At 37.3% G+C, this 25,947-nt stretch overlaps 1 protein-coding gene across 1 annotated transcript in view; it reads right to left on the reverse strand.

Annotated features, from left to right (window-relative positions):
- LOC6564645 overlaps positions 1–25,947 on the reverse strand; it is a 77,244-nt gene that overhangs the window by 26,438 nt on the left and 24,859 nt on the right. Inside the window, exon 2 of the mRNA XM_032738373.2 lies at positions 17,254–17,296. The gene's annotated coding sequence lies outside the window, so the exon portion shown is untranslated. The remainder of the gene's footprint in view (positions 1–17,253; positions 17,297–25,947) is intronic.

Here is a 25,947-nt window from a genome sequence, read left to right on the forward strand (position 1 = left end):
CCGCTATGTGTGCTTTTGGTGCTCTCATTGTTTCAGGCCGACTTGCTTGCGAGCTTTTAGGCTGCCACTCATGTGCGGCGGCTCTGAAGTCTTACGTTTTATTTTTGTGGCTCCACTAATCGGCATCTATTGACCTAAGTGTATTGACCCGGACTTTGTATGCCAACTGGCTAATTAAATTGACGACAATTGAAATGATACAAAATGTACAACAACAAAAAATTACATCAAGGGTGAGACCACCTTTAATGAAGGCTTTGTTGCCTGGTCTTAATGAAGTGAGAAAAAGAGAGAAAGAGAGAGAGAGAGATAGACAGAGAGAGAGAGAGAGAGAGAGAGAGAGAGAGAGAGAGAGAGAGAGAGAGAGAGAGAGAGAGAGAGAGAGAGAGAGAGAGAGAGAGAGAGAGAGACTTATTGGCTGTAAGTATAACACAATTTTCTATTATAAATATAAGGAATAAAATGGTATGCAGAAATTGTCGCACAAAATGGCAGCGGCAGCAACAGTAAAAACAAAAGCAAAAGCAAAAATATATTGCGCACAAGTTTAGTATTTTAATATTTAATTAAAATTTTGTGTAACGTTTTGTTAATGAATTTCTATTTGACGCGCCCAGTGCACGTGACGGGGACCAGCCGCAGGACCACCAGCTCGCACTCCTCCCCGATCCTCCTCACCATCCATTGAGCGTCCCGGTCTTTGGTGTCTTTGAACTCCCGACTGTGACTTAGAGTTGTTTTTTGTTGGCCACTTTTCGGGCACTTCGCTCGTGTACCCAAAGGAATGGTAAATTTATGAAATGTTTTTAATTAGCTGGGCATTGTTGTTGTTCTTTTGCTGGTGGTGCAAACATTTCAGAAATTTTTTTGTGGGTGGGCCTCGTGTCCAGTTTTAAACCATTTTAATATAGAGAAAAAATGTTTGTGACTCCAACAGGCGCCAACAGGAAACCGGAAATCTGCCATTGAAAACCATCAAACAAACAAGAGCAAAACGGCGGTAAAGTTTCATTGTGGCAAGCTGTAAAGCTGCAAATGTCGTCGGGGCGTTAGGCATTCCTTTTTTTTTTATTATTATTATATATAGATGGGGGCGTGCCACATGACAGTCAACAAGCGCATTAAAAGTTATGACTGCCATGCTTGTCAAAGGTTTGTATCCTGCTGCCATAAAGTGTTCGAAAAGTTTTCCGATTTTACATTAACTTCGCTGAGTCGACATCAACAGGACCTAAAATGAAAATCTCTGTATATAAAGCAGGACATTTATACTGTATATCATGTATATGTTACGTAGTCTCCCACTCAACACTAGACAATTTTTGAATAAAAGCAGTAAGCAGATAATACATAGAGGCGTCAAATCGACTAAACAGCTGCAATCGTGGGCATAGCACCCATTTCCGGTCGACTCGAAGGGAACGCCTCGCAAATTTTGCAGGCTCCGCGTGTCGAGCAGTCAACAAATTCTCTGGGAAAGTGGAAGGCCCAGCCTCTTTTGGGCATGCGTGCACCGCTTCTAATCGGTCCTAATGGGCTATGAATGTGTGCAACAAAAGCAGCTATATTGTTACCAGAACCTTGAAGATTGCAGCAACACTCTATCCTTGACTTGACGTGTAACTTTTCGTAAATTGAGGTGGTTTAACTGTTGACCAATTATGTAACCACAGCTCGCAAAATATATGGTGCAAATCTAAAACAGGGTATCATTGTATCGACATCGAAATTCCTTGTTTCCCGGCGGACACACATACCACGCATACACACAAAGATGGGTTTCTACGGAATCATGTCACAGTGCGCAGAGGCCTGTTCGAACAAAAAACAATTTCGTAAGTCGAGACAATGATACCCTCATTAGAGGATAGGGTGCTCGGACAAAAGTCAAACAGATATTTAAAAAGGTTGCTTCAAGTTAAAATCATATTATACACTAGTCTATTTAAGCTATGAAATTTCAAACTGATATCGAGTTAAGCGTGGGATATTAAACAATGTTTTGGTTTCTTTTGTTTTGCAAGTGTAGGGTAATGTGCAATGGCGACTTTGAATGCCAACACCAACTCATGGTCGGCAAACAGCTTTTAAACATTAAAAAGTTAGCACAGTTGTTTGTTTGTTGTTGCTTACTTTGCGTGAATTATGAAAGTGAAATGAAATGTGCAAAAACCACAAGCCGAGCGGCGGCGATATGCTAAGGACCGTCCAGCCGTACGGCCGTCCGTCCGGCTGACCGCTCGAAAACCTCGTCTACTAATTGCAAGCTAAAAGTTGCTCATTAAGCAGCCGCCATTTCTGCTTAATACAATCAAATCAGACGTTTCCGCTTCAGAATTATGCGACTTCCGTTTCACAAAGTGCAAATTCAGCACGTGTGCGGCAATGTTTCACTGAGTTTTTATCGTTCATTACCCCCATTATGCCAACTAAATCGGGTTACAAAAGGCATGAGGAAGTTTCGCAAATGTATGCAGCTTAATCGATTCGATCTGAAAAGCGACAAACTAGACATAATCGTTGCTTTTGTCATACGTGGCTGACGCTTAAGTCTGAATGCTTTGATAATTTGCAATATTACTTTGTTTATTCTTGTTATTTCTTCATCTCGAAATTTTCAATATGATCGAACAATAAAAAAAAAATGGTAGATAATATTATAAGAAAAAAAGACAACAAAGTATTTATTTACTGGGGATAGTTTGGCATAAATAATATGAGCATCTGAGTAATTTTAGACAAGAGTTGCGCAGGCAGATTGCCACCGTCTTCCGTTTAGTTCTCGCACAGGAAATAACAGGGCAAATTGTAAGGATATTGAAGAAAGGGGGATTAAATTTAATTTTAAAATATTGCATGAACATTTTTAGTTATTGATTGTAGAGCTTATTATATATTACTTATATTGCTGAGTACAGGCTTTTGCGTTCTTATTATTTTCATTTGAATCACTTAATTATAAATATTGGTGACAATTGCTATTTATATTAAATATGAGTTATTAGTGCCGTGTTTAAATTAATTTAAAAATCTTGTGTTTTTATTATTTATTATTTAATTTGAAAATTTAAGCCTACTTAAAACTATAATTTATCAAACTGACCGATAAATATGAGCGTAAGTGGAAATATTACATCTGTTTTAAAATGTCTGGGCTAGTTTCTCGATCCTATCCACTATCTATTGAATATTAGCTCTTCTATGCAGGTCAATGGTGGCATGCATCCAAGGGAGATTTAAATCCAGTTTCAGTATCAAGGATATACAGGATATGCATTTTCCAATGAGGTTATTTACTCAATCAACGATATGCAGAATTGTCCCTGAAGATGACTTTCTTGTCTAAAAACACTCCTAAAATATATATGTGTATATATAATCCAAATTAGCTTCCGTGTGCATTGACGTTTCTGATGCGCCAGGGATTTCGACGAAATACTGCCGACAACAGATTTCAGCAGCACATTTATGAGTTTGTTGATGTTGTTTTTGCTGTTGTTTGCAGTTTCTTTTTTTCTTTTTTTCTTTTTTTTGGGTAGTGGCCGATTGGGGCACCTGTCCAGTTGTGGGCATATTTAGCATATTGGGTTACGTATACTATATATGTGTGTGTGTGCAGTTGCAGCTATCTTTGAACAAGCAAACGAGCCATGAAACGTCCTGCCCAGGCGGCTGTAAAAGGCGGTGACGTCTGCGGACTTGCCTCAAATTGTGGCAGTTGCTGTTGCTGTTGCTGTTGCGTTATTTAGTGTTGCATACATTTTGGGCATTGCTTTTGGGATTTATTTGCATTTAACCTGGGTTACAGCGTCACTTCGCCAGCACCAGGTCTCAGCACTAGATATTTTGGCTGGTTTGCCGCAATCTGTGTCTCGTTGTGGCCGGAGGGTGTCGTATTTACAATTTATGAACTTTCATATATACACACATTTGCCATACACACATATATTATATATAATTTTTCTGCACGTGTGCGTACATCTAAACGTATCCACACTCTTTCTCTCTCTCTCTCACTGTGTGAGTGTGTGTGTTTTTCGTTCTAAATATGTGTGTGTGTGTGTGTGTGTATGATGCATGACTATGTAAATGGGCATTTTTACACTCTGACAACAGTTTTCACATATTATGGAGTCGAGTTTTTTTTTTACTTTTGTCCACTTTTGCGTTGTTGGTGTTGCTGATACAATTGTGTTGTAAATTTGTTCTGCCCCCATAACGTTTGCATAATTCCTTTTTTGTCAACTCTCAAATTGTTGTAGCTCATTTTCTGCGCACTTGATAAGTTATAAATATACAAGTACTCGTATGCCTCAGTGCATACCACAAATAACTGCTGAACTTTTGGCATTAGGAATAATATAACTGAAGATCGCTTACTCTCGTCTCAAGACATATCTATGTGTATAAATAATTTGATTTAGCTCCAATTAAATCTTGTTTTCACAGTTTTTGAGCTAAATGTAAATGGGAATGCAATGCAAAAATGTAATTATATAAAAATGAAATATAAATCCAGAAATATAACTAAATGAATATCAATTAAATTAAATTTCAGCAATTATATTTTCCACAGTTTCTGAGCTAAATGTATATGGAAATGCAATTGTATATATGTGTGTATAAAAAAATGAAATATAAATCCAAAAACATAATTGAATGAATATAAATAGATACATATGTATCTTGTTGCATGCACTCCAACAAGTTGAAATAAAGTAATAGCACATTCCCACAGAATAGCTATTGAATTAATAAAAGTGTTAAGTCCATCTATTCTATAGTAAAATGTAGGAATACAATTCATTGCATGCGCGTGTTTGTGGTTGAGTGTATGTGGTTATGTATATATGTAGTAGTTGTGCGGTTGACCATATGATTAGGACACCTAGGCTGATGCACATTAATGAAATGAATTGGGGTATCCATTTAAATTGGTCGCTTTGTTTGGTGGTCGCTTCATGCAATTTGCATGGCCGTCAAATTCCAAATTGGTTAATTAAATTCGAAAATGCCACACACTGCTCAGTGAGCCAATTAAAAATTGATGGTCGTGTCGCATATAGCGGAAATTTGGCATTGATAAAAGCTGTCAATCTTGGTCATAGTTGCTGACACACACACACACACACACACGAACGAGGTAACTGCATATTAAACGCTTAGGTGGTTGCCGATATTTTCAATACATCAATTATTGATGCATTTTGACCAAAATTGCGGTCTCTATGTCTCTGCAGTGCACTCGGTCTGTCTGTCTACCTGCCAGTGTGCTGTGCACAGCTAGCAAAAATATATATATTTTAATAAATTAAATGCAGTTTGTGCATATAAACGAGAGCATCAGCATGCATTTTTCATATTTTGAGCATCAGTTTTGAATGCAGTTTCATAAACTCCCCCAAGCAGTCGGGCAACAGGCAAACAGCAACCAACTCACGGACTTAAATACATACACGTATTTACTTGCAAGTGTATATGTATATGCATATAGAAATGATATGGAAAAAGTGCACATAAATTACTTTTATATTTTGTCGCTATTTTTATATTGCCAACACTTGTGCGGAAATTGCGCGATGAAACGACTCGACGGCAAAAGCTACAGCAAAGAAATTGCTCACTGCTGCATGGATATGCATTTTTGTAGCCAGACTGTAACGGTAACATAACACAACAGCACAACAGCACAACAGCTAAAAACTCCCCTGGCACTTTCATCCCCCAAAAGTTGCATCCGTTGCAGCAGCGGCTCCGGCTTTGGGTGGCCCAGCACACGGCGTATACGCGATATTTACGAGAGATACGCAGCTCATGGAAGCGCTGCAAATGCGTCATAATTCAGCTTGAAACAAGCCGACAACAAAACAACAACAACAAAATATACGGAATAAAAGCAAATAAAAATAACAACAAAAACAAATAAACTATCAAAACAACAAGAGCAAAAAGCGTTAAGGGAATTAACTAAATTATGCATCTCGCACTTAAAGTGGTCGCCCGATCCGCGCCACGATTTAAATTTATGTTATGTTTATTTGGGCCAGAATAAAAAGAGAAATGCAATGATTGGGACAGAGCATATAGGTTGAAAGCAATGACTGCGATAACCATTAACCACACAAAATAAAAATGCAATTACTATGCAAATTGTAAATTGAAGAAAACATATTATGCGATGTTTACTATGCCTGGATATTTACCATATCTGAACTGTTCAGCTATGCCTCAGATATATACTTTGAATTGCGAATAGGTTACTTAATCATTTATTTATTTATTTTGTTCTATACTGAATTACTTTACTTAACATGATTAATTCATAATCAAACTAAAATAGTTTGTTTTGATTGAGGATTAGCCAAATCGGCAAGGGTTTTGAAACAGATTCTTAAAGGAAAACTACCTTATACAACATTAAACGGGGATTTGATCAAGCCAACCCTAAATGTGAGAAATGGGGCAAAGTTTATTTTATATTTGTTTTATTTGTAATATAAAACATTTTATGTACTCCATGGAAAAACATTTGCAACCCATTTCGATCTGAAAAGTTGTGAAGCGTTCGTCGCACTTATCAAGAATTTTTCATCTCTCCATTCTTTTGCTTTTTGCTTTTTGCATTTTTCCATGCTTTCCTTTTTATGGCAAGAATTAACAAAAAACGCGTATGAAAAAGTTATTCATTGTACCAAAAACAAATGGAAAGAGTGAAAAACAAGTGCGTGTAATGTGGATGGAGCAGCAAAACATATAAAGCCTATTAAAACTGGACGAAAACATACAGATGCATATAGAGGCGTAACAATAATAAGCATACGAAATATTCATATTTGACCAGTCGCTGAACTCGCCTTTCTGCTTCCTAAGCGACGCAAAAACGTGAAATAAGCAAAAAATAGCAAAAAAAAAGGAGTGATGTGAATAGCAAAAAATTGAGTTAAATTAAAATGCGAAACAATTTCCAACAGTGCATTTTTTACTTTTCACAAGTAAACTATTTTCCTGCCGTATTACAAATTACCATTCCCTCCTCTCCTTGATGCCGCCCTACACTTTTTATCATATTTTGGCCCCTGTTGAAATCGGTATAAAACAGCTTGCAAAAACAGGAAGTATAGCACCATTGAGCAATGATAACAGTAAGTATATTTTCCGAAACGTTGTTTTAAAATATCTTCTGTGTTTTTTTAGTGCATAATCGTCGTAGAATTTGTAAATTGTATTTGGATCAGGGGATGTATATAAAAAGCTCGGTGCTTGTAACTCCTTCAGGCTATGCATTAAAATCCGCGAAACGAGGGTTTATTGATATTTTATATTGACAGCTTAAGGTTTTTAGCGAACGGAGATCGGGGATAGACTCGTCTGTCGGTGCTGACCATTAGTATATGTGCTACATGGCGTCTGCTAGCTGCATTCACTAGTACAAGTGCACTTTTATATATTTGTCAGCTGTAAATATATATTTTTTTACGCTTTAATTTGAAACTCGAGTTGTTTTGTAAGCGGGCACCGACAGAAAGCGTTTGCGAATGCAAAAACATGAAAAGACCATCAGCACAGGAAGCAGGGGGAATTGCTTAAAATTATATTTTTGCAAAGAAATAAAATGAACTGATCCATAACATAGCCAGTAATTTAAGAAAGTACATTTTTATCATTATTATTTTTATTATTATTATTATTATTATTATTATTATCTAGCTTTATCTATTGTGCCCCCTTCTGATCCAACAGCTTCTCCATCAAAATTGATTCTTGCACGAATTCAAGAATTGATGGTTGAGGATTTCTATGTGTTCGTAGCTTAATGTGATATATTGTCACAAAATCGGCAGATTCCGCAACTGATAATTCCTAGTGTAGCTATGTGACTTATTAGTATTCTTTATTAGTGCCTAAGTCTGTTTTTATTATGTGATTAAAGTCACCTGGTGCCTCAATTGTTGGCACAATGCTTCGATATCTGTGTTTCGATAGTTACGATTTTAGTTGAAGTCTTACATATTTATAGATTTAGTGAATACAAATGGATAATTTTGAAAATAACAAGTCTAGCACAAGTTGGTTTGCTTAAATATAAATCAATAAATATATACACATATGGATTTCTGCAGGTATGCGAACATTTTATCAGCGTGTTTTTCGTTCCTTGCAGGCAAATGAACTCACTTGAATAATCGTCTCGTTGGCAGTTATCGCGCACTTTAAAATTGTTGCTGCATTTTAATGAAAACGTCCTTTCAGCGCTAGATAAATAATTCAAAAGTTTGCCACTGCCACTGCCACAGCTTTGCCTGGCCATTGTTGTTGCTGTTGCGTTAGCTGTTCTTGTTGCTTCAGCGTTTTCCGTTTTATTTATTGTTTGGCTATTCTTATTTTGCACCTTTTGCGTTGAAAGTTCGTTGGTTGCATCAGCGCTGAGGTTGAAGTGTCGTCGACCTGTTCTCTCCTGGCCATCGCAGTTGCTCACCATTGTTGCCTCTTGCTCAATTCACTGGCAGTTTCGAGTGGCTGCCAGCTCAAGTGGAGAGTGTTGAACCAGATCTCTGCATTTGTTTTGTTAGCAAAACGTAACAATTGCTAGTATTCAAGAGTGTTAAGAGGTGGAAGATGGAACTACCACTCTTTATGGCTTTATGGACAGATAGAACAGATGTTTTGGGCATGTCGAATTTTATATGCTTTTGCAGACCGGAGCTTTTAATTTAATATACTAATTTGAAATACTTTTTTCTTGTCGTAATGCCTCAAGTTTTTAAATTTACTTTTTATTCATTGATAATTTGAAAATTTGATTCAAATTATTTTTACATAAATTTCTTAAATTACATTTTGTTAGTTAATTTATTATTTCCTATTTTGGTATGTAGTTTTTTTTGATGGAGTATCGCTTCTAATTTTAGTTTTAGAAGGACGCTATGGACCTTCCACTTTATCTCTAATAGCAAGAAACGTTTCCCCGATTCTAAGTAAACGTTTTACGAACATTTGTAAGTATCTGTCTACTTTGTTGTCGGTGGTCGACAACATTACACTACATATAGCGGCTTTTAGTTTAAATTTTATAAATTACAGATTATCATACTAATATTCAATATATATTCAATATGTTAAGCCAATTGCTTAAAATCTTGTAGGTTGTTGCTTTCAGTAGTTCTCTTTGCTGGGTATCCCATTTTTGGGAGATTAGCTGGGAGCCAACAAGCCAAACTATTTGTATTCATCAGGCTGTCGCTGCTGGGGATTTGCCCCATTCTGTTCTGACATGTTCATCCATTAGGCACTCCATTAAACGTACGCGTAACTGGCTGCTGTTCCAAAGTGCTATCCCACTGGCTTAAAACTGGCCTTAATACCACAACTTTGCATCGTTCGCTCCGCATTTAAGATTTCGCCATCAGCTTTTATTTACTCCACTTTTTGAACATTTTGAATTTGAATCTATAAATTTTAAATTACTTGAATGTAGTAAAATCTTTGTAGAGCTGTGCAAAAGCGCATCGGCATTTTCCTTTTTGTCACCCAACTCGAACGACTTGACCATTGTCTGACCATCATCCAATATACAGCTCCCGGCTCCCAGCATCTTCACCCACATTTCTCTAGCTTGTGTGAGTATGTAACTGCATTCACCCCATTTCATACACTAGTTTTATATAGCACTTAAAACGAAGCCTGGTTTTTTATATATATACTTTATTTTAATCCCATTTTTGGAGTGCACTGCCAGTTTTGACTTTTATAGTATTTAAGCCATAACAAGTAAAGTCTTCCTAGATACGAATAAGTGTCTAATCATAGTTTAGTCTGAGTACTTTATAAAAGTTCTAAATAATAAATAATATAATAAGACAGTATCTACATTACTTAGAAATCGATCTGCGGATCAGATGTACATTCGAGTTGAGCCATCATTGTGAAATATGGAAAAGTGCAACGGCAAATGGAAGCCCGGCTGAGGTATTCTGCACTTGGCCAGCTTTAACAGACGACAGATGCATCCATCTTTTGTCTATTAGTGTATGTAAGCTTTCAATTAGGTTTTATGAACAGATACGCTCAGAAATAAATCTAAAGGAAAAATAAATAATTGCAATAAAAATAAACGTTTCGATTTGAAGCTGCCATGAAAGTATATGTGTCTGAGTAGTCTTACTAGTGACTGACTGATAGGCAATCGAGCCAAGAGCCAAGTCAAGACCAGCTAGCCGTGGGGAAATTATGAGCCAATCGATATTATGGCGAATAAAATAAGAATGGCGAAAACTATGCGGAAATACGGCATTGAACAGACGCACACCCAACACACACATACGAAAAAACACATATACATATACATCGATATACTACACACACTTCGCGGCTCACAAATTGGCAGCGGGTATTTTTTTGATTAAGCATTCCCCAGATACGAATTAAATCAATAACTTTCGGCAGAGCGACAGGCAGGCAGGCAGGCAGGCAAATGCTAAGCGGACCTACGAATTGAGCTGGTTTCGGTTTGGCAGTTTGCCTGCTGGCAAACAAATTGAATTCAAAACTTTGGGCATCCGTGAGGCCCGACAGAAAAAGGTTAGACGGAGTTTTAGCATTTTTGGACAAATATATTAAGTGGTAAGGGGAGATAGAAACAGAACGAGAGTGAGGAACAGAGCAAGTTTGGGTACTGTGTACCAATAAAGGTAATGCAACGAATGAATGCCACTCAAGTGGCACTGCTTCAGGTGCAAGTGCAACTTGCGACCCACCATTGGCCATTGGCCATTGGCCACTGGCCAGTGGTCAGCCGGGCTGCAAATCGAGTGCAAATTGAGTCGCCAGTGGAAAATTAACTGCTCGACCGCATGCAGTGGAAAGAAAGCCTTGTCCGATTTATAGCCCGGATAATGCAGGCGACTTACGCGTGCAAAAATTATGCAGCCACTGCATTAAAAAAGCGCACTTTATCTGTCTGTATGTATGTATGTATGTATGTATATATATACGAACCGGGCACCAGCAGGACACCAACCCAACTTTACCTCAACTCTGCTCTAGCCTTGCCCAAATGCATTAAATGCCGAACATATGGCATCAATTTGTAACCAAAATGTAGCTGAAACCACACCAGTGCAGATCAGATAGCATCGAAACGAGTATTCATAAAGAACACATGAATACTTATACAGAGCGTAGGGCAAAGCCCTTCAAATTGTGTGTGTTGGGTGTGCGATTGCAAATCCCTTTGTAATGCAAGTGCCCGCTTAGCTAGCTTTGTGCTGAATTAAACATTCGATATTGGTTTGCAAAAAGTACTTACCATCAATGTTCAGCATTATTAATAAAGAATTACAAATTATATAATGACAACAAATTGCTAAAATCGAACTACTCTCTGATATAGCATATGAGAAAAAGAAATGTTGAAACATTTTATAATCTCGTATTGAATCCATATTTATATGGAGGATTGATAGTGTGCTTTGAGCTAATTAAATGAAAATGCCATAAAAAGATTCAGCTTAAACTAGGTTAATATACTATTAATAATTCTTTTGAGGGAAATTCAAAATTCTGAACCAATTATTGACATATATATTTTTGCTATATGTGTTTTTATTTATTAGACTAAAAGATTAAAAATTCTGCGCTCTAATAAGTACAAATATTGTAATTGTATAACTTATCGAATTTATATGGCTATTGACAAGACAAAATTATATTTAAGTATTCAACATTCATTGTCACTTGTATTCATGTGCACTCAAATAAGTAGCTTTATCAATCAGTGCAAAAAGTTCAACATTTACATTTGCACTCGTCCATTACAGAAACAACGAGAGAAATAGGAACAAAATGCGAAAGTGCGAACAAAGTAAAGTGTTGTAAGAAACTGCTGGACCGGTTAGCGTTCGGGACTCTCCAAGGCAAACATGACACGACATGGATGTAGACCCAAAGCGCCCTGTTCTGGTCATGTACTATAAAGTAATATAATGCTGGCAAAACGCGCTTTCAACAAACTGAGCAAAAAATTTGTGTGCAGACTGGCGAGAAAGAGAGACCGAGAGAAAGAGAGACCGAGAGAGAGAGAGAGAGAGAGAGCGAGAGAGACAGATGGAGACAGAGTGTGGAAAAGTGAGTCAAACAGTTGTGTGCATATCGATGGGGTCAAAGTTTGGAGAGGTCAGTGAGTGCACTGCTTGAGTGTGACTGCTTCTGTTCAACACGTCCAAAATATTATGGTGTCGCTTACAGGCATCGAACGGGCAAAAGTAGACTGCAAATAATTGAGCCTGGGGAGCCAGCAAAGACTGGGCAAGCTTGGTGGAGGCACGTTGAAGCCAAATTCGTGTGGCCACTCAAATAACGCAGCTTTCGGAATATGGCAAAAGGGCCCGCAACAAAGTGTAGTCGTAGAAAGTGGCCTGAATACGCCTATAGGCTCCAAGGGGAGAACCAAATCCACAGGGCACAATCAGAGAAGCGAGACGCAGGTGCCGTACGCTGAGGGACAGAGACAGAGACAGAGACAGCAACAGAGACTGAGACAGTGATAGGACCAGTGTGAGTGCCGCTGGTCAATTGAAACGGTTCAAAGAACGTTGGCAACGTGAGTAATTCCCCTTGCCACGTGTCGTTTGGGTAACTCCTGCCCCTTTTTATTGACGCGCCCATATAAATTTCACTTTGGCAAATGGTTTTTATTGGCAACAGCGACTGGCAACACACCACATCGTACCAAAGTACGGCACAGACACAGCGTCGAGTTCAATTGCCGCCAATTGCCGCTCAACCGCCGACCCGGCTCAAAAAGGTTAAATTTGGAAAATTGGTACGTGATTGGATTCAAAGCGCAAAATAAGTGCGTCAGTTGGTTCGATGGAGGTCACCCATTTTACTTATGAAATGAAAAAAAAAAAACAAATAAAATAAAATCAAAAACAAAATGAAAATAACAAGAGGGAAAATCATTTCATAGAAAGGCGTACGCCAAATACCCTAGCATTTCGTTGTAGAGACAGAGGAGGTGATAAATAGAGAACAGAAAGAGCGAGAGAGAGAGAGAGAGAGAGAGAGAGAGAGAGAGATGCAGAGAGAAAGAGAATGTTAAGCTTTAATTGAGTATAATCGTATTGCATTTGAAGTTAAAGATTCCATATACCGATTATGATAAAACAATATTCATAGCTCACTTGAACTAATAATAATCTAAGGATGTTTAACCAATGTGTAACAGATTTCGTGAATGTGGTATATATGTGAAAAGTATATTTCCCGAGAACTTAGTTGAGCACGTTGATAGGTTATTTCGTATCTGGATTGGTTGGAAAGGTAATAAAGGGGTGAAATGAAGGCATATCTTGAGGCTGGTAAGGGCGGGGCTTTTGTGTTTGGTACACACATCTCTGTGAGCAGAGAATTGTAGCATATTTTCATTTTTTTTTTTGGCACGCCGGTCGCACGATTTGCAATAAGAAATTTGTGAGTGTTTTTTTTGTGGTTTGAAAAATTAGAACTTTTGCCAACAGCAAGCAGCTAAACGATGACGAGCACATGGCAAATGCCCAAGTATTACACACAAACACTCAAACATACACACATATATGGATATGGTTATGTTTGTGCTTGGGCCAGCATAGTTTGTGGTTGATGGCCTAGCCATTTGTTTTTTTGGCCAACACAAATAAAAAAGAGAAGCGCATAACCAAAGCCAAAGTCAGCTAATAACTGGGCAATAACCCTGACAGCGGCATGTTGTCAACATGTTTGCCTATCAACTGTGGCTGGGCCACCAGCGGTTGTCAACATTACGTATGAGTAATATGTCAACATAAATTTTGCACTGCTAGCTGTAAGTGTAACTGCAAATTTGAAAAAATAACGCAAATCTGCGCCATTTCAAATATATATGAGTGATGTATACTAGTTTAACTGAACTATACACTTCTGTTATGTTAATCAAATTTGTATTTATAGATTATCCTTACATGATTTTTTAATCAGCTGCTCCAAATGTATTCCCGAGTATTATTGTTAAGAAGAAGAAAGAGGAACAATTATATAAATATATATACCAAAGAGTCACAATTCCAAAATTTTAAGTTTTTTCTTTTTTTTCTATACTACGAAGTAATAAATAAATTAATAATAGTAAACACAAATAATTGTGTTTTTCACCTGAAAATCGATTCTTTACGGTTCATTCTGATCACATTCTGAAAACACCTTCTTCTTGTAAATAAGCTGCACTTTTTCATAAATTTAATATTCTGCGGTCAGTTATCAAATCATGACGGTTTATCTATTTATTTGTGGATTAGCTGTATCTGTGGCACATTGCTGACCACAATTCAACCGCAATTTGGTTTAAGATACATTCTGATAAAATCCATTTGGCAGTTGTTAGTTGTCAGCAGTCGCGTTTCAGAGCTTTGACAACATTTTTTTATTGCTTTTGATTAAAAAGTCAGCATAATATTTTCGCTATCATTATATAAATATATGCATACAAGCATATATCATGCATTGAACATATTATTTTTGTCTATGCTGCGGGCATTTGGCAATTTACAGATTTTGTTTTTGTTTTTCTTTGATGTTGTTTTCATTAATTTTATACCCCGCACGCGTAAACATCAATTAAAAGGGCTTAGCAGAAATGCATTCATCTAGGCACGCGTAAAATATTTCCATAATCCTATTAAAATTACGCTATTTTTTTTTGTTACTTAAGGTATGATGTGTTATCGCAAAGTTTTCGCTTTGGTATATGAAAGAAAAGCGGCATTAATAGTTACATTCATTAAATATTTTCATTAAGTCCCTTATTATATTTAATTAATGATAGTTGAAATCGATTAAAATAAATAAATAAATAACAATTAATAGGGTAGCACTTAGCTGCACAAACTGTTTGTATTTTTAAAGTTGTTTACATTTTTCGTAACTATAATTAATTGGCGTACACTTTGCGGTTGAGAATGCTGCCGTGGCTCATACATTAATTATGAATGCCATTTAAAAACAATAGCAACAAATTTAAAATGTATTTGAGTATTTCAAACACATTATTGCCCCTAATTTGATGCGTCAATTAAATGAAAGCAATCAAGTTAACAAAAAAAAAAAAAAAAAAAAAACAAACATTATATATTCACACCAAAATTATTAATCGATTCGTCAATTGATATTTGATTAGATCCAGACGCATTGAAGTGGTATCAGTAATAAAAAGTAATAAAATACATTGACATATTGCTGCTTAACTGGACAAATTTCATCAATATTTATAAATATATTTTCATATTAATCTTATTACAATCAGCAGGCGTAAGTATTTTCAGTATAAATAAATATGTGCGTAATCGACGCGAGCGTAAAAATGTTTATGTTTATTTTGCAGAGCACTCTTATCTCCGATTGCGTGTATACCTACACACATACACACATACATACATACATACATACATATGTATGTATGTATATGCAATGGCTTGTCGCAAGCTTGTGATTTCAGTTCGGTGACAGTTTGTGAATAATAATATACGTTGCCTTAGTTTATATTCACTTTTCAGTGTCTTTGCCTTCCAAAAAAAGAAAGGAAAAGAGATCACTTGAACACCTGCTTACATTTGGGTATGAAAAACCTTTTAAAGGGAAATTTAGCAGTAACATTAGAATATATTTAATAGGGGACAGGGTATATCGTAATCGAGCTCACTCGACTACAGCATTCTTTTACTAGTTTTACTTTTGAAGACTGCAATTGAATGGCAAAAGTGAGGGGGGTCTGGGCTTGGAGTTGCTTGTGTGGGTGGTGCTTGCAGGGTTAGCTAGGACAAGTGTTTCCAATTACAATTTGAATGTATTTCGTTGGGCAAGGTGAGACTGGGCGTGACCATGGTTACGCCAACTATATTCATTGGAAGCTGTGCACGCATCACAAATAACTCGATGATTGGCTAGAAATACCTGCAAGATGCGACAGATTAGATTTGGTGCTTGTTTAATCTCTGTGAGTGTGATGAAAGGCTCGCTGGCGTTGTCAACACTGATCCAGTCCTGACGCACTCATTCGCCATCTCGTTAACTGGCTGGGGATACCCAGATGATTGCGATTGAGTGGTGTCGTACTAGATTTAAAATTGCCATCGTGCTGAAGATAAGTTTGCTATTGATGGTGGGGGCTATGTGCCATGTCTTAATGACAGCTCCCGACATAGATTGATACGTTTCTTGAAATTTACGCTAAGGTACGCAAATGCTCAGTCATTGCTTAACTATTGCAAGTATTCTATTTTCACTTGATTTAAGGAAAATATTTTTTACAAATCTTTTGTAACATTTGTAATTCTCTAATTCTCTAATATCAATGTCATTTTATCTTATACAGTACTTGGATTAAGTGCTGTAGCATAAATAAATTTTCATCCACAGTTTGGCTCTATTTTGAATATTTTTACATGGTGATGATTATGGGAGGGCGGCACACTTTTTGGGGGCGAGGCTGGTTGGTTGAAGTGCTCTTCTATAAAACATCATTAAATCAGCGCAAGAGCTCACAATTTCAATCCACTGGTAACTGTTAACTGTTCGCCGGTAACAACAAGAGTAACAACAACCAGACTAGAGCTTGGCACTCTGAGCATTACAAATTACAAGTTTGCTGTCTGTCAGAAAATCGCAGCTCTTGGAGCTTAGAGCGGTGTGCAGCACAAAAAGCAGCTCGCAAAACTTTGACGAGTGCAAAAAGAGTGCATATAAAAAATCAGCTAGTAAATGGGTAGGCGAGGCGAGGCGAGTAGGTGGGCGACAGTGAATCGCTGGGCACGAAGGCCGGCTTGGAAGAGTGCGCTGGCAACAATTGCAATCTGTGGCGTTTTCAACAGCGCTTAATGTTGCCTACAACCGCAATGTCAGCCATTTATCATTCACCAGAGCTGCAACATGGGCTGACCCAAAGGCGGAGATGGGATCAGCGAGGCAGGAGGCTAGGACGGATGGACAGTCTGACGGAATGACAGCAGTCATACAATATAATGGAATGGAGGCAAAAAAAAAAAGAAGCAAAAAAAAAACAACTAAATTGACCTAACGAAACTGTTTCAGTACGCCGACAGCAGCAGCAGGAATACGATTAAGTATGAGCTATGCTCTTGGGAGGTAAATCAAATTGCTTACCAACTTCGAGTTATATTTTGTTTGCATTTCTCTCTTATAAGTTGCATTCTTGTGAACGCATTTGCCTGGCTGTTGAGCACTTACCTGAAGCGAGATAACAAATTGTATGCTGTCTATGAAAGTTAACCTGAAATGAGTTGAGTGCAAGACAGAGAGAGAGAAATAGTATAGTTGAGTTGAAAAATCTATTAAATGGAGCAACATATTTGTTGAATTTAAAATTGTAGTGAAAATGGAATTAACAATGAAACACTTATCAAATGTAAAAGAAAGTTTCTGCTAAATGTTTTTGGATACGTGCAATGCAAGCCAAAAAAATCATTGAAAGCCACATAAAGTGCAACGTCAAAGTTGTCGTCATAAAAAAAGTATAATTTGTTTAATTCAATTCAAGTCATACAATTGACTCACTTAGCATTTGAGCATTTAATTTCCTTTACAATTGCCGCATCAGATTGATCGTTATTTAAATTACGCTCAAACGCACATATTTTAAATAAATGAGTGGACTGTCAAAAAGCAAACAGCTTTGTGGCAATTTAATTTGCTTTAAGCCACCAGAATTCAGGTTTGAATGACATTATCCCCTTGTGAGCACGGTGCATGTGTGTTTGAACTTCGAATGAGCAGAATGCAATTTACTGATTAATTTAAGCGCTCTGGCAATGCATAAATTAATGCTTAATAACAGTTTGCAGGCTACCCAATTTGACTCTGGGCAGTACCGACTAGCTAGTTGCCAGCTAGTTGCCAGGCATCCGACATAAGGAATGTGTTATTTACGTACATAGTCACACTGAAACACACACACACACACACACACTCGTACATACGCACATAAATTGGTTCGCACTTAGCCAAATGACCGTAACAATATGCTTGTGGATTTGAAATTATTTGATGGAACGCAGCTCTAAAATGCATACACACATCTATATATGACCACCACAGCACAACAGTTATGTATGTGTGTGTGTGTGTGCGTGTCTGTGGTTGTATACCCTGTTCTCAAACAAAGGGCTAAGAAGTGTATTATTATTCGATTTCATACAGATTAAATATTCTTAGCTAAGAACAGCAGTAGTCATTTTAGTTGTGCCCTAAAAACTAGATGAGTCTCATGTCGTTTTAAGTTTTGTAAATGCGATATTGACAAATACACAGCCTGATTTAAAATCGGGTCTTTAAGGTAGTTAGGATTATTTTTGTTCGATTTGGTATACATTATTCTTTTTTTGTTACAGCTTAAAGTAAAACACTTGCTTCTGCTTGACCAGATAGAATAATATTGTAAATATGCGAGAATAATCATTTGATTGAGATGCCTATAACTCGATTACAGGCTGAGTACCGGTCGAGCACTCTCGCCAAGAGCTCTCTTACTTGTGCTCTTTATCTGCATGGGTGTTAAATCAGTTAGCTTAGGGCTGCTATAAAGCCATTGGCAAATGCTGCATTACGATCCATGACTATTGTTAGTTGTTGTTGCCCAATTTGCTGCCAATGCATTTGCATTGTTTTATTTACGAGCATGTTTGGAACTACAAATGATTGTCCATAGTTTGCCAGCTGAATCGTCAGTCTTAGTCAAGTTGCTAAGCGTTGCGTTATACATCAAATAGCATACTCCTACTCACACAAGCACACATACTCTAATGTTGTATGTGCTAATTGTGTTGGAATCGTAAATTAATTGATGTTTTGAAACGATAGTTGGCCCCTTGACAAATAGTGAACAAATGGGAACAGTCAAAGTGAGTGCACAAATTATATTCGCTATAGTATGAATAAAAGCCAATAATTACACAAATAAATTTTCAATATTGTAAATCAACTATATGCACTAAATAGAGCATGAGATATCATGTTATGATTACAAAAGAACTTGTATTACAACATTTGACCATTTTGGACAGCAAAGGTCACATTAATTCTTCCAAAAAGTGATGATAAACAAAATTCCACTAAAATTTAAGATCTCTATTGAGTTTTTGCATTTAAATTGTTTGAATATTTTCTTTTTTATTACAATTTAATGTGTTATTGTGTGTCAAATATGACACAATAAAGAACAAAATCGGTTTGATATTGCCATACAATGAGAATTCGATGATTTGAGTTGAGTTCAAAGTGTGAGTACAAATGCTATTCTCAGCACATTTCGCTGCAGGGCAAATGATGTTGGTATTTGTCAAGTGTTGAATTTCAAAAGCAGGTTGATATGACAATTTCAAATTATGAAATCGTCAAAATCAAATTTGTGGCATGTAATATTTTGATTACGGCTTTGTGGTTGCCAATTTGATAGAGGAATCAGCAGACAGCAATTGTAAGTCGATGAGAGAATATGAGAACGATGTATAAATTGTGTTTATATATTATTTAGTTAACTAATAGAAACTGACAACGCTCAGTGTTGGCGTATTAGCCTATTGCTGTTGCGGTTAACAGAAAAAAAACAAACAAAAAAACAGGCGAAACATTTTCAATGAAATCAAACAAAATGTCATTGCGAATAAAAATATTGCTGCTAATTATTGTTTGAGGCTTTTGTTATGTTGCCAGTGGTTGCTTTTATTGCGTATTGCGGTTTTTTGCGGGATTTTCTTTGCCCTTATCGACTTCAAATGCCCGACATTTAATGCCACTTAATTAATAACAACAGTTTGACTGCTTTTTTTCTCTCTTGTTTTTTTTTGTCTGCCACTTTTATTTGTTTGATCATATCATTTTTAAGGGCATTTCACTGTTGTGTTTTATTTATTTGTTGTGTAATTGTAATTTATTTGTTGGCCCTAAAGTATTAAATGCCAAAAATAAAAAAAGTATACCACAACTCGGTATGTGAGCGTGTTTGGCTGAGAGGCTCAGTGTCCATCACACAGTGACCATTATCGGGCCACAAAAGAGCTTAATGAAAAACAGTTAAAAACGTTTCCAGTTTCTGAGCTGAACCGTTCTGTCTTAGTTCAAAAATGGGCAATATTAATTATCATTGATTGTTATTATAACCCTGTTCCAAGCTGTTAGCCCCAATTAAGTTAAAATTATTTAAAATATGAAGAGAGGGGCTTCAGATTTAACGGAAAGCCACGACTCAGAATTGAATATATTTTAGAGTCTATCGAAATATATTATGTTATGCTTAGTATCAAGCTGCATAAAAGCAAACTTTTTGCTGTGAAAACATTTTGTTGCCAGTACGCACAGTGTTTTTTTCGTGGATGTTGCTTGACGTTGCCACTTCGATAAAAATTTTGTGTATAGTGTGGAAGGAACATACATTTTTATGGCTGAAAACTTTTCTGAGTTTACACATACGGAATAGTTGGACTCTCTGTGCATTAAGCCTTGGCATCCAATGCCCAATACCCAATACCAATACCAATCCACCAGCAACCCTCAAACTTCTACCGTTCTGTCTCACAACTGCTTAGGGCAAGTGCAAATCCCAATCAAACATTCAAAGCATAGCAAAAGCAAAGCCAAAAAGAAAGAAGAAAATTCCGCTGCTAGGCTTGGCGTACAAAGTACACAATAAATTTGCATGCCACACACACGTTTATGAATAGAAATTGTTAGCACAATAACATATACACACACAGAGACATCTAGTAGTCAAGGGTGAGAGAGAGAGAGAGAGAGGGAGAGAGAGAGAGAGAGAGTGTGAGTTAGGCATATACATATGCATAATGCCTAATAATCCGCGCATTGTAATATCTGTATTATATGGCAGTCGGCAAGAAGACGCGTGGGTGGCAAGGGGAGGAGGCGATGCGACGCTTGTTGCCGACATTTGCAACTGTGCATGAATGTCATTATGTGGCACGGACAGCTACGATTTGCCACTAGAACCTCTAAAAACACCCTCTACTCCCGGGCAATAGTACAATTCACAATGCCCCACACTGAGCGTAAATATTGTATAAAAATTGCAGCTTAATCACGCCCGAGCATGTGCATCTGAATGTGGCGCTGCCAAAGTGCCTTCAACTGCAGCTGGCAGCTGGAATCCAGCTAGCGTGTGTGTGCTCATGGTATGTGCACCCGTATGACGCCTGCCAGGCTGGCTGCGACAAGTGTCGCTGTTGCCGTTCCTATTGCTATTGCTGCCTTTGTTGCTGTCTCTATCTCTGTCTGTGTCTGTGTCGGTGTCGGTGTCTGTGTCTGTGTCTATTTGGCTGTTCCTAACGCTTGCCACTTCTGTGGCGGCTTTGGCAGTGCTCCACATGGCCGCTGCATTATTTGTGCTCATGTGTGGCATGGCCTCTCTGTTGCTATTTTGGCTGCCTCGCTGGCTTTTATGCCAGCAGATTTGGGTTAAAAGTAGCTCCCCTTCTGCATTTAATAGCTGTTCAGCCATCGTCATCGCTGGCTTCCAAATCTGAATTTGCATCTGCAACTGCAACGGCAACGGCATCGGCATCGGCATCTACATCGGCATCTACATCGGCGGCTGCAACGGCATGCATAATTTGTGGATACGTTTCTTGGTCTATTCTGGCCTTGCCTTTCTCACATTGTTGTGCCAATTGAGTTGTTGGCCCACTCTTCGGATTTCAATATGCATAGTTCGACGGTGTTTTCTACATCTTATATTATTATTAGTATCATCGTTATCGCATAACTTAACTTAATTACGATTTGCAAATAAAACCTAGTCTACAATGGTTTAGCATCGTTGTCTGAATTACACAGACCACTCAAAAGAGCTTGAAATTAGCTTTATATCTATTTCCAAACTCAAACTTATTATATCAGCGAATTGATCCGATAGACTTGGATCCATATTAGGCCATAATTAATGCGTATATAAATATATAATGAGTATAGGTTTAGTTAAAATGTGCCGCTGCTTATTCGATTATACTCAAATTAAGCACGAATTTATTTGAAAAATACCCTGAAATATTGCGGTATTGATGATTTCAAACCTAAAATAAGAGATGAGCCTTAAATATACTTGCAACAGTGTGCTTGATTCGATATTAAACAGTCGTAACTTTTGCTGGCCAGCTGAAAAGTGTCGTAAACATTCTGTCAATTTACCAAGAGCTGCTGCCGCCAACTAGCTCCTGTCTGCTTGCCATATTAATTATCCACTACACTATACTTTGTTGTAAATTTGCAATGCTACTAACGGCATTGACGTCTGCGTTTACGTCCTTGTGCGCGTTCTGGTTCTCTCGACCACTCCTCATCCTTATCCTTATCCTCATCCTCATCCTCATTCTCATTCGCATTCGCATCGTTCTCATCGTCTCGAGTGCCGCAGCGACCATTAAATATTTAACGCCTGCCAAAACACTAATGACAAACACTAAAACTCGACACTAAATTTGAAAGGCCTTAAAATTTAATTTAAGCATCCATTAAGCGGCGCTTTAACAATGGCGCTGCCACTGCTGTATGCTGTATGCTGTCGCTGTTGGTGCTGACTCTGGGACAATGTGGCGTATGCGCAATCGCAAAATAAACGCAACATAAAATCAAGAAATGCCAAATAAATTTGCTACTTTAAGCTGTTGCTGCCGCATCTCAACTCGCACTAGTTCTTGCGATGCTGTGCGGACTGGCATGGCTGAAGGAGGTGAGGTAGTCGTCAGTATGCCAAAGCTGCCACACTTTTCTTTCAAAGGCAATGCGAGCGCACCTTGTTCTAACAAGAAAATGGAGGCATGGCATAGGTGAAAGTGCAGAGCGATAAGGTAGCGATACAAGCGCCAGCAGCAACCAACAGCCATACAATTTTAATCACATTAAGTTCACACAGTAGACGTCTATGGGTGTGTGAGTGGGACGGCAATTTGCCAACCGCTTACTGGCATCGCCCCACTGTACTCTGTGTCTGTGTGTGCGTGTGTGTGTGTAACATACACGTTTGAGTGTATGGTGTGTGTTTGTAATGAATATTTGCAAGTTGTGCCTCGACTTTCGCTGCAAACACAGTGCAAACAAACTTAAAAACTGTAGCGCACTCAGGCAACATAAATACCTGAGTAGCAACCAACAACACAACCAAGCGGCGTAAACCAGCACTGCTCTCTTTTCTTCTCATCTCGTTTTTTTTTGTTGGTTGTTTTTTTTTTTTAATTTATTTGCTTAAGTGACTTTGAGAACGTTCGCGTACCCACATATGTGGGGGGCGTGGTGAGGCGTGGCATGCATATTGAAACAAAGTAACTGATATTGCGTATACGCAGCGTGACAGAAGAGGCTTGAGTGGGAGCAATGTGGCATGGCTGCGAATCATTAGCCCAGGCAGCAAATCAATATAAAAAGAGAATAGAAAGTCAATCTTTCAAGCCACCTTAGGCTTGGGCGCAAATAATTAACTGATTGCCTCAGTGCCTTTGTAACCAAACGATTAAAAAAGAGCCCACAAAATATACATTTAAGAATCGCATCGGTTCGGCAGTAATCGATGACGTGTTACCAGTTTAACAGCATCCGAAAACGGGTGGAAACGGTTAAAAAAGTGGTTTGGGCTTGGCTCGACTTGTTATAGTATGTAGGTAACTACTTTTCAAAGTTGCTTTTACATCCATAGTTAAAATAACTCAACAGGATTAATTAAGAGTTTGATTTATAGAAAATCGATTTGAAATAATCAAACTTGTACATTTTTTTTTTTGGATATGTATATTGGAAGAAGAGAAACTTTAAAAATCTATTTACTAAAAATAAATAGTTAAAAGTTTAAAGAGCAAAATTTTGCAATTGAAATCTGTTCAGTTGTTGCTTTAATTTTCCTTAAATGGCCTTGGCTCAAAAACGTATAAATTTGACGACGACTATTATTGGCAATCGAATTGTACGCAAATTATATAAAATTGCCAGCGTTAACGAAATGAGGCACAAATGGCATACAAAAAAAAAAAAGAAAGAGAAACAATAAGATTGAAGAAAACAACGAATGTTCGACGCCCTTGGCGGCTTAATCAATCTGATTATAATGATCAGACTTTAAAGTCAAGTTAAGGTGACTAAATTGGGCTGGTATACAGCAACCTTCGATCTTTGACTTGATATTCAAAATTATTAGGATGGACACAAATAGACTCGTCTTTGAGTTTGGCATTAGCAATATGTTTAAAGACGTTTTCATTAATATATTGCACAGCTTGTGACAACAACATAATACCCTCGGCAAGGGAATTCGAAGGGAATTCGAAGGGAATCGGAGAGGGGAAGAGAAAACCAAAAGCGAACAGCTGCTCTCGATTTCAATGAGATTTTCCAAGCAACTACATCGCTTAAGATGCGACATTTTTCAAGACACGCTTTCCGTTCGTACCCAAAAGCTTTGATTAGCATTTCTTGTTGTTGCTGTTGTTGCTGTTGTTGTTGTTGCTACTACTGCTGTGGAGATACTAATTAAAATAAATCTAAATTGCTCGTTTTGCGGCAGTCAACGTAATGACTTTTATGTGCATGCCTAAGCTAGCAATTATCCACAGCAGCCAAAGATTAAATCGTTACAGCAGAAGCAACAACAACAACAACAATAGTATCCGAATGCAACAGAAGCAACAAAAGGACAACAGCCGACGACTGGCAGCCCCAAAAAATCCACATTATTGATATAGGGCTATATGGCAAAAGGCCGCATCCAAGGCCTGAGCAGAAAGCAGTGAATAGGAAGCCACCCACCCACAAAGGCTTAAGAAATACAAAAATCACAAGGCACTGAAGATAGCGAAGGCGGCAGAGGCAGAGGGGCAAGTAGCAGGAGGCAGCAGGATGCTGGCAGCTGGTAGCGAATGGTATTTAGGTGAGGCATAAGGAAATAATTATAAACATGAAAAGAACTGATACCATAAGGTAGATAGCTCATGTTCTATAAAAAATCGTAGTGTACCCAAATACTTAATAGTCAGATTCCTGACTAGTGATATGTCATTGTAAATTAAAAACGGGGAAAGTACAGAAAATCAATACAACTCAGAGAATCCTATTCTTTTTTTTTAAATTTATAAATGTATTTGAAAAAAAATATAGCACATTTATTTCTGTAATTATTCCAAAATATTTTACTTGTTTGAATGACGAATGAAAACTTAACATTGAATTTAGATTTTAGTGCTGCATAGTTATCTTAATAAGGGAACAAATTACCGAAAATCGAAACAACTCAGAGAGAATTTTGTTTTCCTAATTTATAAATCTATAAGAAGTATATTTATTTCTTTGATTTTTGTTTTTGGTTGCTACAAAATTTTTTATTTGAATAATGAATAAAAAATATAAATTTAATTTTATCTTTAGTGTATTCTTTTTATGCATTTAAAATCATCGTTCAATCGATAATAAAAGTAAAATATAAAATGATGAGAATATGTATCTATGAAATGATATGTATGCGTAATATTAAATTTAATATTCTTTTTGTATAATTATGTTATTCCTTTGGGTTGTTTGATACATTAGCTTGATTCTCATTTTTAAGCATATCAGTAGCTACAGGGCTTTAAGCCTTGGTCCATTCAACTGATTAAAGCACCAGCAAATCTTATTTTATTTAATGGATTTAGTATATTTGAAGCCAATCTGCACTGCATGTCTTTTGAGGCTTTCAGCCTGAAAATGCTCGTGCTCGTATGACAAATAACTCCTTTGCTCAACAAGCAAACCACAGGGCAAAAGTAAAAAATAAAACGACTATGTTTGTCAGCAAAAGGGCAACACAACAACAACAAAAAAAAAAAAACAGAAAATACGAAAAATATTGTGAAAATGGAAAAAGTGAAATGTCAAGCGAAACGAAGGCAAGCGTAA

Source organism: Drosophila grimshawi, unplaced genomic scaffold (assembly GCF_018153295.1).
Source record: "Drosophila grimshawi isolate 15287-2541.00 unplaced genomic scaffold, ASM1815329v1 contig_848, whole genome shotgun sequence".
NCBI lineage: Eukaryota > Metazoa > Arthropoda > Insecta > Diptera > Drosophilidae > Drosophila > Drosophila grimshawi.